A 5,000-nucleotide genomic window follows, 5' to 3' on the forward strand; every position below is an offset into this window, starting at 1 on the left:
GTAGACCAATAGCTTATTATCTATCTACCTCGTTTAAATTTCAAAAAAGAACTTACAATGGCCAATGCAGGATTATGAATAACATAGGCTAATGGAAGAACTTTTTTCTTCGAATATAGCGGTTGCCTTCTGTTCATTTTGAAGGTTATTAAAAATGCTTTCTTTCGAGAGAAAATCGCCACATCCCTCCACCTTCTTCGTGTTCACTACAAGTCAAAATTTCTGCGCTTTCAGAATTCTGGCAGAATTCTTTGTTATCAGTTTTGCGTATTTTTTGGGTTTAAGCTAGAGATATGAGTTTCGAATGATGCTCTGCCATTAATAATAGTAATCTGATGGGATTTGATAGGCCAGTTTTTCATTCCACTGTGTGTTTTCAATTATATTTTTACTTATGAAAACTCTATAATTAGATTGAATCTAGTGGTGGAGAACGTTTGAGTCAATCTTTGCTCAGCGACACCAGAAATGGTTTCAGTATCGATATGAATTTCACCATAGTTTTTATGTTCAGAGGGTTATACAAAAGCATACACGCGCATCTTCTCATTGTCATCTGCCATTTTATGCAAAGGAGATATCAATCTGTCTTCAGTTTCAACTTGACTATAATATTTTTTTGATAAGACTCTATTTTTCGGAAATTTTGTACATCAAAACTAGAAAGAAAGCTGTGAACTCTTCAAAACTATGACCAAGAACTGAATCTTGAAAAAAGTTTCCCCGATTGTGAGTTTTTAGTTCCCATGTTTTAGTCCTTGTTAACATAAATGTCGGAGTTATATCTTACAGTTCGTATTCCAAGTGCTCTGTTCCCTTTCCATTGGCAAACTAATTGCTTTTCTAATGCTAGCTTTTTTCATTTAAATGGTTCTGTTTGTATTTTTTTTATTTTTTCACCAATTATACCTTAAAAAACAAAGTTTTGCAGTTATTCCTGGTAAACGAGTGCCGATTGATTGGAATGTCTCATCGAATTTGTTTTTTGTTTGAACAAAACCCTTGATTTAGAACAACATCAAAAATTAGAACATTAAAAATTCGAACGAGTTGTCGTTTGCTATGCTTAGTAAATAACTTATCTAAAGAATTTTTTTAAAACGAGAAGTTCATTCTCTGGAATATCAGAATATCACCAGATAATTTCCAGGCCGTTGAATAGTTTCAAACCTCAGGGTTTTCTTCTGTATTTTCTTAGGCCTCCTGATAAATTGATGTTTGACAACAGCGGCGATAAGCACAAAATCGGCTCCTATTTATTACTCCAAAGTACCGCACTTTTACATTCCCATTGATCACATTCAGCGTTATGATAAATACAGATGATGAGACAAGGCATTTCACTAAATAATTATATTATGGCAGGCGTGAACTGAACTCTAAGTCAATGGGATACCTAATAGATATATTTAAAGTAGAGAGTTTTGAGTAGTATCACTAAAAAGGTCGTCAGGCATACGGTACAAAATTAAAAAGTTTTTTTGAACTTCTTATTTTCCAAAAAGTTATTGAAGTTTAAATTTTATGTGGACATTCGATATTTCAGTGATTTTGTGGCGTCGGTGGTTCACATTTATCTACCTTTTTAATGATTTTTTTTAAATTTTCGCCGAACTAAGTTATCATTTTGAATAGCCACCGTCAGCCTTTCAAATGTTTTGACCTAGGTGCTCACATTTTTTACAAGACCCAGAATTCGGATTGTATTGCTGCTCTTTCTTTTTTTGTATGAGGTGGTCACACAATTTTCCATGATTCTTAGGTTTAAAAACGGGATAAATTGACAAGCGCCGGTGAGCAATAGGTTTCATTTTAAGTTTTAAATTTTTCCTCTTTTATTAGAGATTTTTATTTAATGAGTCTTGATTTCACGCTGGGCAAGCTTACTTATCTTTTATGTCACACTAGATTTCTTTTAGTTTACAAGTTAGTTTTTTGTAGACACTAGCTAGACAGATTTTGTTTTTGAAGACACATTATTGAGAAATCTCGCAATATTACAATTTTTCAAGTTTTCTGGATTTGTTTTTTTTTTCATTTTCAAACCTTCGGAGCTCAAGACGTTGTCTTTTTTTAATGAGGAAGAAGCTTCATTTATGTTAAATTTTTCATATTACAATTTTCTTAAAAAACATTGACAACAAGAATGTTCGGTTACGATTGTTCAGTTTTTTTTCCGATTATATGGTTTTTTTGGTATTATTCTAACAATATTTATTTTCCTATGTGCTGGCTTCTTAAATATTCATCACAAACTTTCTTAGTTGGAAATTTTTCTGGAGTTGTATTCGTACTTTTGGTTCGAAGCAAATTTGAAAACCAACACTTGTTCTCCAAATTACCTATTTTATAAAAAAAAATGTATAATTTGAAGACTTGACGACTTAAAAGTTTTGAAGTTTTTAGGTTTTTGTTGAATAAAAAACCTGTAATTTTTTGGTATCTTACCTTGTTTTCTCGGTTGTTTTTGTTTTCTTGTTTTTTTCAATTAATGGCAAGTCTTACTATGCTCTCTGATGTAGAGTTGTTGGAGTTTTGAATTCATTTCAAATCCAACGTCTTTAGGACTCAGATTCTACTTCTTTTCAAAAAATCAAAGTGATTTTTTGAGTATCCTCCTATTTTTGTTTTCTCCTGTTTTGATGTCGGTTAGTGTTGTTATTGGATATTTTTTGACGCTTTAGAGGTGCAATAGACGTTTAGTAATAGTTTCCTTTACTCTCGAATAGTTTTAATAACGTTGTCAGAACTTAATTTCAGAATTTATCTATATATTTGAATATTTTTAAAGATTTTTTTGGTCCTGTCACTTAGTCTTAAAAATGGTTTTTGAATCAATCAAGAGTCAGTCTAAATTTGTGCGCTCTAATTTCATTTCATGCACTTCTCCTATAGATCTATTCGCACCCAAAATTCTAAATTGAGAAGTAGAAATCTAATCGAAATTAAATAGAGGCCAAGCAAGTTTAATAAAAAAATGTAGTTGTCACTTTGAGAAGCGTTATGTTTGATATGTAGTGAGACAAAGAGAAATTAATTTCTGGATCTACTTTACTGCCTGCAAAATTTAATTTACAGTCGATGTTTTTTAATTTGATTGAGAGAATGCATTAGAGTTGACTTCGTGTCTGTCGTTTTGTTATGTTTGTACTAATGTTTTCTCTAGTGAAACAAGGAAATTTGATTTCATTGGTATTCACCCTTTTTTATGCACGTCTGTCTTTTTTATGAATCTATCAAAATTTAACTAACAAAATTTTAGCTACATTCTTTATGTTTTGAAGATAGTCTATCTCTGCCTTCATTTGTTAGAAACCTACGCCACGAATGTGGATGTGCGGTGTTGGGACATTATGTGCCACTGCACATTAACGAGTCTCATTGTCCATTATATACAAAAATTGATATTTTCGGTTTTATTGTTTTCTATTCGTTTGTTATACTGCGCTGTGTCAACTGCTACTTTTTCTAATTTACTTTTCTTACCAGTGTTTTTCCCACTAGAAATTACCGTTTTTGATCAGTCATTTTGAGTGGATCTAGGGACCATGACTTGAATTTATATTGTATCTTTTCTGTAAAAACATTCACAGATGAAGTTCATTACTGTTAAGTAAGTACTATGACATAATATAACAGTGTACACGTGTACACTGTTATATTATGTCATAGTATTTACTTAACAGTACCTGTCCATTAATGCTATCCATCAATTCAAATGTCAATTACCGCTGACCATTAATAAGATTTCTTGATTATTTAAAAATTACAGGAAAAGTGTTGTTAACAGCAGTGCTTTCAAGGTAAATTTTCTCCTTTTTCTGAGCGAGGTAGAATATTTTTTGTCACTGTGGCATAAAAAATACATTTTTTGTTTCTTTCATTTTCAAATAGTTTTCGAAAAGTTCATCAAAAGTTCGAAGATATTGATCTCCAGAAATTGCATCAGTTCCAATAATTTTATGCTCTGATTTGTATTTGTCTTCAATTTTTTAAAATTCAATTGTAACTTTTCTTAATTTATTCAAATTATTTAACTTCTGGCTATTCAAACGTTTATAAGGTGTCTTGTAGTCTTGTAGGTGTCTTCATTAAGTATGAATTTTATTAATTAGTCGTGGCACTACCGTGGTAACAGTATTGAAAACCATGATGATTTTCTTAGCAGTAATGTAAATGTCATGCGCAAAAGTTCTTCGAATAACCAGTTTTGGTTCTTGGAACTGCATCAAAATCTTGAAAGAGTGTGTGACGTTTTTTATCCTATAATTACTATCAACTTATTTTACAATTATTTCGGTCTTGATACCTTTTCTCGCGCAATTTTTGCGTTTTCGTTACTGACTTGACTTTGTGTCAATACAGTGTTGAACGCGAGGTTGCCATTTTAATCGACAAAGGCTTTACTAATCTCTAAGGGCAGAAATTTGTGATTTAAAAGTAATTTTAGGATCCTGAAATTAATTTTAAGGTGCCCTCTGTAGTATGTTGCATCACACTCAGTGGAAGTGAGGCTAGACTCCCTAAGCCTTTGTTTGCTATCCTTATTAAATTAGCCAATTTACTTCAATGTTATTTGGCTAATTGTCATTTCAGCAAACAAATCTTTTGTAACTACTTTTTGCGCAAAATTGTTTCAATTAGCCGAAATCAATATTGCGCGAGCTTTATTTTTATTTACTTGAGACCAAAATTGCAGAAAACAATAGCAGTGAAGCATTCAATTAAATTGTTTCTCAAGTAGCTGGAATATTTTTGTCACTCTGATTAGGAAAAGATGATTATGCGTTACTTTTTTTTCAAATAGTTTTCTTAAAAGTTGGCATTCATCTACGGAAAAGCAAAAATTAGATCTCTTAAAAATTTGTACGTTCATAGTAGAACGGTTTTCCTTTCACAAGAATTGTTCCTCGATTTTTTGAGTTATTTATATTCAAATTTTTTTTGCTACTCAAACGTTTTTTTTTATAAATGGTGTCTAGAGTACGTACAATTTTTTG

General features: G+C 31.4%; 1 protein-coding gene across 6 annotated transcripts in view; it reads left to right on the plus strand.

Annotated features, from left to right (window-relative positions):
- LOC142351486 (uncharacterized) overlaps window positions 1-5,000 on the plus strand; it is a 68,896-nt gene that overhangs the window by 29,334 nt on the left and 34,562 nt on the right. The window contains exon 1 of one of the 6 annotated variants that reach the window (XM_075403558.1): window positions 3,721-3,803. The exons of the other annotated variants lie outside the window; for them this stretch is intronic. The gene's annotated coding sequence lies outside the window, so the exon portion shown is untranslated. Of the gene's footprint in view, window positions 1-3,720; window positions 3,804-5,000 lie in introns of those variants that run through there. 6 annotated transcript variants of the gene reach the window in all.

Source organism: Convolutriloba macropyga, chromosome 1, assembly GCF_964194025.1.
Source record: "Convolutriloba macropyga chromosome 1, txConMacr16.3, whole genome shotgun sequence".
NCBI classification, from domain to species: domain Eukaryota; kingdom Metazoa; phylum Xenacoelomorpha; order Acoela; family Convolutidae; genus Convolutriloba; species Convolutriloba macropyga.